Here is a 13,823-nt window from a genome sequence, read left to right as displayed (position 1 = left end):
AATATGATCCTGTGGATACTGTTCTTAGTAATTCTCATATCTAACATCTCCTGAGTACTCCTGGGAATATCAGAAACTTTTTAATTTTGCCAAGCGCCATATGAGATAGAGGTATTATCTCCATTTTTCGCATGAGGTAGCTAAGATTCAAAGAGGTGACCAAAAATCTGACAGTTAACATGTGGTGCCATTAATATTATACTCTTGTATCAACTGTAAAACACATGTCTCCAAGTTGTGTTTTATGGTACATGGAGAAGGGCTGCTATAGCCAAATATGATGAGGAAATATTGCATATTGATTCACTTTCAGAGATTCACAAGGTGTATTAGCACATTAACAGTTCTGAGAAGTGGAGGCCTTGCAGTATAGCAGGCTATGGGGGTACAGCTGCCACCTTCGATGCCAGCATCCCATATGGGTGCCAGTTCATGTCCTGGCTGTTCCATTTCCAGTCCAGCTCCCAGTTAATGGCCTGGGAAAGCAGCAAAAGACCGTCCGAGTGCTTAGGCCCCTCAACTACATGGGAGATGCGGAATTAGCTTCTGACACCTGCCTTTAGCCCTGGCCGTTGCAACCATCTAGGGAGTGAACCAGCTGATGGGAGATTCTCTGTGTGTGTCTATCTATCTCTACTTCTCTGCATAGCTCTGACTTTCAAATAAATAAATCTTGAAGAAAAGAGTTCCAAGAAGTATTGCAGGGCAAAGTTACAGCACGTTAAAACCTTTATTCAGGGATGGGCATTTGGATTAGCGATTAGGATGCCTGCATCCCACATTGTAAACCCTAGGTTCAGTTCCCCAGCTCCAACTCCTGATTCCAGCATCCTGCCAACACACACCCTGGGAAGCAGCGGTGACAAGCAAATTGGATTTAGCTCCTGGCTCCCAGTTTTGGTCCTGGTCTAGCCCTGGCCCTTGAGGGCATTTGGCAGTGAAACAATGGATAGAGCTCTCTTAAACACAAACACTGTCTCTCTTAGTATATGCCTGTATGTAGTCCAGCCTCTCAAAAAATTCAGTTTATTTAATCTTTATTTATTTATTTATTTATTTTGACAGGCAGAGTGGACAGTGAGAGAGAGAGACAGAGAGAGAAAGGTCTTCCTATTCCGTTGGTTCACCCCACAATGGCCACTGCGGCCGGTGCACCACACTGATCCAATGGCAGGAGCCAAGTACTTATCCTGGTCTCCCATGCAGGTGCAGAGCCCAAGTACTTGGGCCATCCTCCACTGCACTCCCTGGCCACAGCAGAGAGCTGGCCTGGAAGATGGGCAACCGGGACAGAATCTGGAGCCCTGACTGGGACTAGAACCCGGTGTGCCGGCACCGCAAGGCAGAGGATTAGCCTAGTGAACCGCGGCACCGGCCTATTTAATCTTTAAAAAAAAAAAAGATTTTTTATTTATTTCAAAGGCAGAGTTACAGAGAGGCAGAGGCAGAGAGAGAGAGAGAGGTCTTCCATCCATTGGTTCACTCCCCAGATGGCTGCAATGGCTGGAGCTGCACTGATCTGAAGCCAGGAGCCAGGACCTTCCTCCAGGTCTCTCACACAGGTGCAGGGGTCCAAGGACTTGGGCCATCTTCTACTGCTTTCCCAGGCCATAGCAGAGAGCTGGATCAGAAGTGGAGCAGCTGGGACTTGAACTGGTGCCCATATGGGATACTGGCACTGCAGGCAACAGCTTTACCCGCTACGCCACAGTGCCAGCCCCCAGTTTATTCAATCTTGAATTTGTATTTATTTGAGAGATAGTGTTACAGAAACAAACTAAAAGAGAAAGAGCTCCCATCTCTTCATTCATTCCCCAAATGCCAAAATGGCCTATGTCAGGCTAGGGGTCAGAGCTGGGAGCTGGGAACTCAATCCAGGTCTTCCATGTGGGTGGCAGGACTCCAATCACCACTGCCTTTCCGTCTACATTAGCAGGAAGCCAGAGTCTTCCAATATAGGATGTAGGCATCTAACTGCTAGGCCAAACATCTGCACTTTAATCTTGAATTTGTCAAACTAATTTGAGCAATAATTTTTTTTTTTTTGAGGAACAGCAAAATCTTACGGAGTTTTGTAAGGGTAATTTGAGTAAGATATTGCTAAATTGTACCAACCCCTAGTAAAAAAGTGATTATTGAGTGTCTCTCCTATACTCAATAACTAGTATGTCTCACATGAGATACAGCACCTTGTCCTTGGACATCGCATGTAAATCTTCACAGATCTGAGGTATATGTTGCATGACTCATCTGTCTCCCCACCAGATTGCAATGTTATCCCAGCCATCCTCTAAACACTCGTGTTCCATCCAGTGCAATGTGTGCTGTGAAGAAGGTAGGACACCAAGAGTAGTAAATGGCAGAGGGTAGCAAACTGAAGAGGTGAAGATGGGGTTGATTCATAAAGATAGAGGAGGTGGACTGAGAAAAAAGGCCCAGTGAAAAATCCCAAAGTCATGTGCAATAGACCGGAAGCGTAGGTTCACCCAAAATGTCTATGATGAAATCTTAAATCCCAGGTGACGGACGTAGGTGGGGCCTGTCGAAGGTGATGAGGTCATGGGAGTGGAGCACACATGAATGGGACGGGTGTCCTTATAAAAACAGCCCAAAGGAGCTTGTTGGCCCCTTCCACTATGTGAGCACAGCTAGAAGGCACCGCCTAGGAGCAAGGAAGCAGACGCTGAATCTGCCAGTGTCTTTCTTGGACTTTCAGCTTCCAGAACTGTAAGAAACAAATTTCTGTTGTTTATAAGCCACCAGTTTATGTATTTGGCAATAGCAGCCCAAATGAAGTAAGACAATGGAAAACAACTGAAAAGGCACCAGTAGGTCAGTGGGTATGCAGAACATGAGGAAGCTACCTGACATACATTATAATAGGCTCTTTGGGTTAGAAAAGGTTGAGCTCACAAAGCAAATAAATGCTACTATTGCCATGGTTTTGGCAATCCAGTTTGCAATTTATCCCCAGAGAATTTGGAACACTTATGCCCAGAGTTGTGCAAGATTCTAGGAGACACAGGAATTACGTAATATTGTTCTATTTTCAAGAGGTTTGCTACTGAAATATATTAAATGGTAAAGCAAGACACCTCCCTCTTCATAAGGCAGACAGTTTTATAGGAGTACAGGTAAAAGCGTGCCTCATGTTACATGAGGGTCCCAATACCAATTTAAAGTTGCTATTATTGTCCAACCCCAGTTTTCTCATCTGTAAAATGGAACTGTCTTGAGTGAGATACAGCTGCTGTCAAGGACCGAACACAGCAAACTTCCCAGGGTAAGCACTCAGTAGATGGTGGCTGCTACCATCTCATCCTATGGTAAGATTCTTGTCATCAGTTTTGTTTTTACGTTTCTTCTGTTTGGTCTTCCTACTTAGAGAATTACTTTTAATTGTTTAATTTCTTATGTTCCCTGCTGTTACAAGTACAGTTACTACATCTAGTGAACACTGTGTGAATGCTTATTTCTAACTAATAGTCATTAGAATAAGAGTGAGATACTCTGGGCCCAATGTTATAGCCCCTCGGTACAGATTTTCATACTCAAATGTGTATGTATACGTGAACAAAATGTGTTTGTATACGTGAACAAAATAGTTCAAACATTTTAAAATAGAAATAAATCCAAGCAAAAAGTAATAATAAAATTTGAAATGTAGGAATTTATCTTGTTAAATTTATCATAGACTGGGCCACAGTCTATGATATACACACAGCTGAACAGTCAGAAAAGTCACTTGTGTTAGGATATATAGATAATGAGGATTGTCTTTGACAATACTGACAATACTGTACAAGGGAGATTAAGTGTTTCTCTTATAAACAGCGATCTTTAATGTCCTAACCTCTAAGATATCAAGTAGAAAACCTCAACATTATATTAAGAAAATTATTTTAAGGAAATCTGAAAATAGTGCTGATGTTTTCCTGCTTTGTGTAAATGCAAACTAAAAGCTGCTTCCAAAAGAACTCCCGTAGGATGAACCAATGGTAGGATAAACTCAACTGTTTGTTTTGAACTTAAAACCACAAGGAAGAAAAAATCTTCAAAGAATTGAGATCCTCAGAAACTCAAAGAGAATGTAGCCATGAAATATTGGAAAAAACAGACATACTAAATTCTTATTGTTTAATCACCAAATATACTAATTGCGACAGAATAGAGCAAAGCAGGGCCAGCACCGTGGCTCACTTGGCTAATCCTCCACCTTACCGCACTGGCATCCCATATGGGCACCAGGTTCTAGTCCCAGCTGCTCCTCTTCCAGTCCAGCTCTCTGCTGTGGCCCAGGAAGGCAGTGGAGGATGGCCCAAGTGCTTGGGCTCCTGTACCCGCATGGGAGACCAGGAAGAAGCACCTGGCTCCTGGCTTCGGATCAGCGCGGCGCCAGCCATGGCGGCCATTTGAGGGTGAAGAGTTAAAGCTTAAGCTTACAGGTTTAAACCTTCCTGGTACAGCTGTAAAAAATAAGACAGAGTAGCACCTTGGCAGTAGGGACTCCATTTTGGAGCACTTGAGACTGCATTCTGGGAAAGCACCCCCCCATTGTGAGACTCTGGTGTGAAACTATGATCTCAAATAGTCGGACAATAGCAGTGCACTACATCACCCTTGGCAGAGCACAAAAACCCCCTAGCATGATTGCTCAAGCTTAAAAGTAGAAAGGTTGCACTTGGGTTACCTGGGCTAATAATAAAGATGTGATTTGTCTGTGTCTTACATTAATGTCAAGTCCTAATTGCTAATTGTAATATTGTAACTGGTATTGTCAAGATTATGATAAATATTAATTTCACTTAGGTTTTAGGTTATGTTGACCCCAGTAACCATATACTCTTTTGATTTTATGTACTCTCTTCTGATTTTAGCAACTGTGTATAGCAACCGTGCATAGCAACCATGTATTCCCCCCTTCCCGGTTTTGCGGTTTTTGCCTTTATAAACCCTAACCTTTGGTTATTCGGGGCTGCTCTGCTTTTGTATGATCAGACAGCCCCAGCATGCTGGATAATCAATAAATCTTTAACCCTTTGCTGGTTGCATGAGAGAAAAGTCTCTTGGAGTCGTTCCTTGGGCGGTGGGCTTTTTCAGACTCTAACAAGGGGTGAACCAGCGGAAGGAAGACCTTTCTCTCCATTTCTCTCTCTCACTGTCTATAACTCTACCTATCAAATAAAAAAAAAAATGGTGCTAAAAGAATAGAGCAAAGCATTCCAATAAATTGATGCAGTTACTCAGTATCAATTTTTAATAAAATTTGCATAAATAATAGTAAAAACAGCTAAAGAAATGCTAGAAGAAATTATCTTGCTTCTCTCCATTTTTTGACTTGGGAATTTGTAGTTTGTTTTGCCTGGAAGTCTATACAAAGCAGTGTGGAAGCAGGGTTTGAGTTGTTGTTTGCATAAGTTGCTGCTGAGTGTTTCCCTGTCTTGAACAGTACATTGTAAGAAATGTCAAATGGTTGCAACAAAGAAATTCTGTTCAGAATGTTAAAAACCTAGAGGTGAAATGTGGGGAGCAATCCGGACTGGACTGAATTACTGGAATTAGGACTTATTCTATGCATCTGCTCTCCCACAATATGGCGCTGGGAGAGAAGTAAACAGCTTCCGCACAGCTGCCTCCAGTTCAACTAATAAACTGTAGGACTTGCTCCTGATTGGAGGAGAGCAGCGTACTCGGCGTGTGGGCAGCTGAGTTGGGATTGGCGGAGGAGGACTGTAAAGGAGGAGAGAGACGGCATGCACCAGGAACATCTATGGGGAACATCTAAGGGAACCCGTGCAGCCCCTGAGAGAACCGGCCGGCGGTGTGCCGCTCCCCTGCGGAGGTGGGGAATGTGGCCAGGGGGAACTGCCCTTCCACGGAGGTGGAAGGGATAGTAGCCAACCCGGGAAGAACCAGCAGCAAACCCGGGGAGGGCCGAGCAGACGAAAGAACAGCGCAGGGTCCTGTGTTGCTCCTCCACGAAGAGGGGGAGCGACAGTGAAAGAGTTCAACATTTTGTTCTTAAAGACATTTTTTTCTGGTTGTTCTTGGTGAGCCTACTTATATGTAAGAACCTAATCTCCAATAATACACAAAGGGTCTTTAAAAAGTTCATGAGAGGGATGGGTGTTTGATATAGAGGTAAATCAGCAATTGGGATACCCACATCCCATACTGGAGCGCCTGGGTCCTCTACTTCCAATTCAGCTTCCTGCTCATGTGCACCCTAGGAGACAGCAGAATGGCTGAATACTTGGGTCTCTGCCGCCAAGTGAGAGGCCTGGATGAAGCTCTGGGCTCCTTTCTTCAGGCTGGCCCAGCCCTGGCTGATGCAGGCATTTAAAAAGTGAACCAGCAGGGGCCAGCATTGTGACGCAGTGGGTTAAGACACCAGCTTCCTATATGGGCACCAGTTTGAATCCTGGCTACGCTACTTTGGGAACTCTGCCTTTCAAATGAATAAATCTTGAAAGAAAAAAAAAAAGTGAACTAGTGTATGGACGATCTCTGTCTTTCCATCTCTCTACCTTTCAAATAAAAATGAAACTCAATGAAAACTTTTCAAGATTTATTTATTGATTTGTTGACTTTAAAAGCAGAGTGGTAGAGAGAGAAAGAGAAAGAGAGAGAGACGCTTCCACCCTCTGGTTTACTCCCCAAGTAGCCGCACAGCTACTGTTGGGCCAGGCAGAAACCCAAGCATCTCTGGGGCAACCTTTGTTGCCTTTCCTGTTGCATTAGCAGGGAGCTGGATCAGAAGCAGAACAGCTGGGACTTGAACCGGTGCTCCAATACGGGATGCCAGCATTGCAGGCAGTAGCTTGTTTCACTACACTGCAGTTCTGGCCCCAAAACACTTTTCTTAAATCCATGATAAATGCTTATTATGAAAACATAGGAATGGAATTCAACTTTTGCACTGAAACAGACATCTTTTCATTCCATTTTCCTATGAATGTTTGAAGTACTCTCACTTGGCTTGTCATGGTGGATGATTTCTTTTGATTTCCCTTGAAATGTGCACCAGCTACAAGAAAAGGAAAAACGTGTCCCTGGGCAAGAAGACATCCTGTTGATCCATGCTTCTGAAACTTTAGATCCACTGGGAGCCTTGTTAAAATCCTCTCGCAGGAGATTCTGCATTCTTGAGCTTCCCAGGTGGAGATGAATAACAAGGCCTAACCAGTTGGCTGAAAGCAAAGAATGACTAGGAACCTCGTCCCAGGGTGGGGGTGGGGAGTTTTATGTGCTTCATCCTGGGGGAAGGGTTCTATGTGCTCTCTGGCTCTCCCTGTCCTTTCTTGGCCCTCTTCTGATTTGCCGACGGGTTGCTGGGTCCTGGATGGAAGCTGAGGCATTTCTGGGTACCCTTGGTGCCCTTATCCTGAGGACGGAAGAGCAGCTGTTCTGGTCTGCCTTGCCATGCTGTTCAGGGAGCACAGCTACTCTGAGATGGAAAGGAAGGAATAAACTATGAGGGTGAATGGTTCAAAGCCCCACAAAGGAGTGGAAAGAGGAAGTAAGGAGGGGCCAGGAAAAACGCAGAGGACTAGTGTATCTGGCAGCTTAAAAGGAATATTCATTTCTCTTTCATTAATTATTCATTTCGGTTTATTTTTAAAAATGTGCCTTAATGTGCAATGTAACAGGATAAAATGATCTCAAACACAAGACTCATTTTACTAACATAATATCTACATGGGGCAATTTGAGGATGTCTGATCCGTAAAGTGAGAGTTAATTATTCCTTCTCAGGGCTTAAGTTCCTCTAAGGAAATTCTAAATAAAAACAAGCTTCATCCCTAATAAATTTTTTTTAAAAAAGAGTATCCTTAGGATGCTGGCACTGCAGGCGGTGTCAAAAAAAAAAAAAAAAGTATCCTTCAGATCTTACTGCTTGGTGACTTTATGAATTGGAATGGAAATATTATGTCCTTTTGGGAATTTGATCTAAGCTGTTTTTCAACTTTTTGAAGAATAAGGACTCTAATTTTGGTGCCAGTACTTGAAGAAAAGTTTTCTCAGGTGGATGAACAGCTGGTAGTTGTATCATGGAAATCACAGCAGCCTAAAATCACCAGGAAGAGGCGCACTTTTCTCTAAGGGTTAAGACACAAGATGCCCATGTTCCGGCCCGCAGTGCTACCATCCTATATGGTCACCGGTTTGAGTTCTGGTTGTTCCACTTCCAATCCAGCTCTCTGCTGTGGCCTGGGAAAGCAGTGGAAGATGGCCCAGTCACCCATATGGGAGACTGGAGGAAGCTCCTGCCTCCTGGCTCCTGGCTCCTGGCTCCTGGCTTTGGATCAGCATGTCAGCTCCGTTGCAGCCAACTGGGGAGTGAGCCAGTAGATGGAAGACCTCTCTCTACCTCTACCGCTACCGCTACCGCTACCACTACCTCTACCTCTACCTCTCCTTCTCTCTCTGTGTAACTCTGACTTTAAAATGAATAAATGGGCCGGCGCCATGGCTCAATGGGCTAATCCTCCGCCTGTGGCACCGGCACACCTGGAGACCAGGAGAAGCACCTGGCTTCAGATCGGCGCGGTGCGCTGGCCACAGCGCACCGGCCGCAGCGGCCATTGGAGGGTGAACCAACGGCAAAAAGGAAGACCTTTCTCTCTGTCTCTCTCTCTCACTGTCCACTCTGCCTGTCAAAAAAAAAAAAATGAATAAATGAATCTTTTTTAAGAATTATTTTATTTGATTTGAAAGTCAGAGTAACACAGAGAGAAGGAGAGAGAGAGAGGTCTTCCATCTGCAGGTTCACTCCCTAATTGGCCACAACAGCTGCCAAAGCTACACCAATCCATAGCCAGGAGCTTCTTCCAGGTCTCCCACACAGGTGCAGGGGCCCAACTACTTGGGCCATCTTCTACTGCTTTTCAGGCCATAGCAGAGAGCTGGATTGGAAGTGGAGCTGCCAGGACTCGAACCAACACCCATATGGGATGCTGGCAGTGCAGACGACAGCTTTACCCACTACACCACAGCGCCGGCCCCGAATAAATGAATCTTTAAAAAAAATGCCCACGTTCCACATGGGAATATGTGAGTTTAATTCCTGACTCCAGCATTTCTGCCAATTTCTGCAAGGCAGCAGGTAATGATTCAAGTAATTGGGTTCCTGCCACCTACGTGAGGGGACCTGGATTGAGTTCCTGGCCCACCCCTGCCCACTGCAGGAGTGAAAACAAGAGATGGCAGCTCTCTCATTCTCTCTTTCTCTCTTATTCTCTCTCTCTCTCTCTCAAGGATTTATTTATTTGAAAGGCAGAGTTACAAAGAGAGGGATCTTCCATCCACTGGTTCACCTCCCAAATGGCTACAACAGCTGGGGCTCCAGGCCAGGAGCCAGAAGCCAGGAGCCAAGAGCTTCCTCAGGGCTTCCACGTGGTGCAGCAGCCCAAGGACTTGGGGCCCATATGGAATGAGGTTGTAACAGGCAGCGGCTTAACCTGATATGCCACAACACCAGCCCTCTCTCAAGCACTTTTGAACTCTCTCTTTGACTCTGCCTCTCAAATTAAAAAAAAAAAAAAAAATCATCAGGAAAACCAAGGTGAGTATTCCTAGCTCTATGAACTTGTGCATATATATAATGGGTCTGGCACACAATAATATTTCTCTTAAGCTTTCTGAGGGTCAGTTTCTCAGTTTCATTAAATACAAAAATGAAAGTAATAGTGCTTACTTAACAATGTGAGAATTTAAAAGGCTAAAGTACATCAAAACACTTTTTGAACAGTAAATGCAAAATCAAATAACATTATTAATATGAATGTTGTCTCCTCACTTTAAGCTATAATTAAAAGTGTTGAAAGGGGTGATTATAGAGTGGGAGAAAACAACTAGATAACTTAGATAGCAAATTTAGTACTGAGTTGGGTCACCAAAGCAATTCTATAAAATAACTGCACAGTGCCTCCCAGTACCCTCTGGAACTGGGCAGAGCATGCTGGGGAGGGATTTTGGGCTGCCATAACTTGTTTGGTTTTGGTCTAGAATTAAATTGAACAAGTCTATTGATAAGCCTATATAACCTCTCTCTCTCTTTCTGTCTCTTACTTTTGTCATATTTTTGAACTCCATATAAGAGGGGTAGGTAATTGTTGAATGGCTTTTTTAAAAAGATTTATTTATTTATTTTGTTTGTTTGTTTGTTTGTTTGAAAGGCCAAGTGACTAAGAGAGGGAGAGACAGAGAGAAAGAGAATTCAGGCTAGTGCTGTAGAATGACAGGTTGAGCCGGCGCCACGGCTCACTAGGCTAATCCTCTGCCTTGCGGCGCCGGCACACCGGGTTCTAGTCCCGGTCGGGGTGCCAGATTCTGTCCCGGTTGCCCTTCCTCCAGGCCAGCTCTCTGCTGTGGCCAGGGAGTGCAGTGGAGGATGGCCCAAGTGCTTGGGCCCTGCACCCCATAGAAGACCAGGATAAGTACCTGGCTCCTGCCATTGGATCAGCGCGGTGCGCCGGCCATGGCGGCCATTGGAGGGTGAACCAATGGCAAAGGAAGACCTTTCTCTCTGTCCACTCTGCCTGTCAAAAAAAAAAAAAAGAATGACAGGTTGGACTGTTGGCATCCCACGTGTGCACAAGTCGGGCTCCTTGCTAATGCGCCTGGGAGGGCAACAGAAGGTGGCCCAAGTGCTTGGGCGCCTGTCCCCATGTGAGTGACCCAGAGGAGGCTCCTGGGCTCCTGGCTTTGACCTGGCCTGGCCCTAGCCATTGCAGCTATTTGGAGAAGGAGCCAGTGGATGGATGATCACTTTCTTTGTCTCTCTTGTCTCTTTCTGGCTTGCCTTATTAATACATAAAATAAATCTAAAAGAAAGAGAGAGAGAATAAGAGCTTGTTCACTCCCCAGCTGCCCACAATGGCCAGCATTGGGCCAACCTGAAGCCAGGAGATTGGAACTCCATGCTGGTCTCCCACATGGGGGGCAGGGCCCAAAGAACTTGAGCCATTATCTGCTGCTTTTCCAGGTGTATTAGCAGGAAGCTAGACAGGAAGCAGAGCAGCTGGGACCTTTAATATGAGATTCCAGCATTGCAATCAGCAACTGAACCTGCTGTACCACAACACCAGCCCCATTCAGTGGCTTTTTTGTGATCTAGACTCTACCCTATTGTGAAAATCCCCCTAGCCATGATAAGATTTTCCCTGCTCTACACAGACCCCCTTCTGTGGTTACTCACTCATTTGCCTTCCTCCTAGAGACAATGTGACCAGAAAGTCCAGATTTCTTAAAGACCATTTCAAAATGTCTGCTCAGTTTCATTTTCTTGCCACAAACAGTATCTCTTCTACTTCCCTCCCCCCACTGTCTTGCATGAAAACTAGTAGTTGTTTCATTTCTGCTAGTTTGTATCTGGAAGTTGCCTTACTAATGATACCTGCTTGCCTCTCATCTTACATATCTCTGCATATTATTCTAAAAATGCTATGTTCATCATGTCCTTCCACACATTAAGCACTTGAAATTGGCATCCAATATACACAGTCCCACCTCTAGAATGTACAAGGTACCCTTTCTCCCTATACCCCCAATCCTAAACTATTTTCACAATAGGCTGACTACAGCTTGTCATTCTAACTTTATCAAACACCACTTCCCCTCTTCTATGTCCAGCTAAATAAGTCAGCTATCCAACTCCAGAATAAAGTGGTCCTCTTATTTCTCTCACCATTTTTCTTCCCAGAGATGTTTCTCCATTTCCTTTCTACCTGTTATTTCAGTCTTACAGCCATATGCATGAACTTCCAGCAAATCCACATTGCACACTTGATAGGCAGTGCCAATAGTCACTGGTCAGCATAGATACAGAACCATCAGAATGGCTATAACCAGAGTGCTAGAGAAATTTCCCAGATAGTGCTTTCTGGGCCAGGCATTGATCCTTCAGTTTCCAATCTAGGAAGGTAGAAGACTGGAAATTCCTGGTAGAGGGATAGGTATGGGTGGATAGTGGAGTGCTGGGTGGGGGTAAAGGAAATCTGCTACCCTTTACCAATTGGCACAAACATACAGCCAAGTGTCACTTAACGATGGGTCAGAGTCTGAGAAATGCTTTGTTAGGTGATTTTACCATCATGCAAACATTATGGAGTATACTCACAAACTAGATGGTACAGCCTACCACATACCTAGCTATATGGCGTAGCCACCTTCATAGGCACAATCATTGCTAGAAGTGTTGTGAGGTGGTACATGACTGTACTTCATTATTCAACAGTCAGTATGAATGTCCAGCACAAACTGGCCAAATGCCTGTGTGAGGCATTGCTAATGCATCTCCAGGCTCAACTTAAACTTATTCTCTAGCATCCCCAGGACCACGTATAAGCCCTTCTTCCTCCACATTACTTTGGCACATTCTCCCACACCACTTATTAGGCAAGCACATTTACAGTCTTGTATTGTTATCCTTGGGGGACTGTTAGACAATTCATCCCCCAGAGAAGTGGTCATCTTTCCCAAAAGGAGTTCTACTGTACAATTTTCTCTCCACAAAATGTCTTTTAGTGCCTGTGATGGTTAATTTTATGTGTCAAACTGACCGGGCTAAGGGATAGTCAGAAAGTTGGTAAAATGTTCTTTCTGGGCATATCTCTGGGGGGTGCTTCCATAAAAGACTGGCATCTGAATTCATAGACTGGGTAAAGAAGGTCTTGCTCACCAGTGTGGGCAGGCATCATCCAGCCTCTTGAGTGCATAACTAGAACAATAGAAGCAGAAGAAAGGAAAATGCACTCTCTCCACTTGAGCTAGGATGTCTATCTTCTTCCACCATCAGATCCAGAACTCCTGGTTCTTATGACTTTGGCCTTAGACTGGAACTGAACCGCTGGCTTTCCTGGGCCTCTAGTTCATGGACTGAAGGTTATAAGACTTCTCAGCTTTTTTATTTGCATGGGCTAATCTCTCATGATAAATCTCTTTCTCTGTATCTATGCACAGGGATACTTCAAAAATTTTATGGAAAATGGAAATCAAAGATAACTTTATTTGGGCTCAAAACTTTTGAAATTCATGAATACAAGGGATCTTTAAAAAGCTGTTGGAGTGGCCGGTGCCGCGGCTCACTAGGCTAATCACACCGGGTTCTAGGCCCGGTCAGGGCGCCAAATTCTGTCCCGGTTGCCCCTCTTCCAGGCCAGCTCTCTGCTGTGGCCAGGAAGTGCAGTGGAGGATGACCCAAGTACTTGGGCCCTGCACCCCATGGGAGACCAGGATAAGTACCTGGCTCCTGCCATCGGATCAGCGCGGTGTGCCGGCTGCAGTGCGCCAACCGCAGCAGCCATTGGAGGGTGAACCAACGGCAAAAGGAAGACCTTTCTCTCTGTCTCTCTCTCTCTCTCACTGTCCACTCTGCCTTTCAAAAAATAAATAAATAAAAATAAAATAAAAATAAAAAGCTGTTGGAGGGAGGCTAGCGTTGTGGTTAAGCCACTGCCTATAGCTCTGGCATTCCATATGGGTAACAGTTTGACTCCTAGCTGCTCCACTTCTGATCCAGCTCCCTGCAAATGTGCCTGGGAAAGGAACAGAGGATGGCCCAAGTGTTTGGGCCCCTGCACTCCCGTGGGAGACCCAGAACAAGATCCTGACTCCTGGCCTCAGCCTTCCCCAGCCCTGGCCTTTGCAGCCATTTGGGAAGTGAAACTGCAGTTGGAAAATCAATCGATCGATCAATCAATCAATCTCTCCCTGTCACTCTGCCTTTCAAATAAATTAAATAAATCTTTTTAAAAAGACTCTTGAGGAAACCAGCACTGTGGCATAGCGAGTAAAGCCGCCACCCATAGTGCCGGCGTCCC

At 44.9% G+C, this 13,823-nt stretch overlaps 1 long non-coding RNA gene across 4 annotated transcripts in view; it reads left to right on the top strand.

Annotated features, from left to right (window-relative positions):
- Positions 1–3,098: 3,098 nt before the first annotated feature.
- Positions 3,099–13,823, top strand: part of LOC127491844 (uncharacterized) — a 43,834-nt gene continuing 33,109 nt past the window's right edge. Inside the window, exon 1 of one of the 4 annotated variants that reach the window (XR_016230865.1) lies at positions 3,099–3,326. This is a non-coding gene — a long non-coding RNA (uncharacterized LOC127491844). The remainder of the gene's footprint in view (positions 3,327–13,823) is intronic. The other 3 variants (XR_011387295.1, XR_016230867.1, XR_016230866.1) reach the window with 3 other exon arrangements.

This window comes from Oryctolagus cuniculus, chromosome 3, assembly GCF_051225735.1.
Source record: "Oryctolagus cuniculus isolate XC-2025 breed Fujian yellow rabbit chromosome 3, ASM5122573v1, whole genome shotgun sequence".
NCBI classification, from domain to species: domain Eukaryota; kingdom Metazoa; phylum Chordata; class Mammalia; order Lagomorpha; family Leporidae; genus Oryctolagus; species Oryctolagus cuniculus.
The sequence above is the reverse complement of the archived record's forward strand: the minus strand, read 5'-3'. Positions and strand labels throughout refer to the sequence as shown.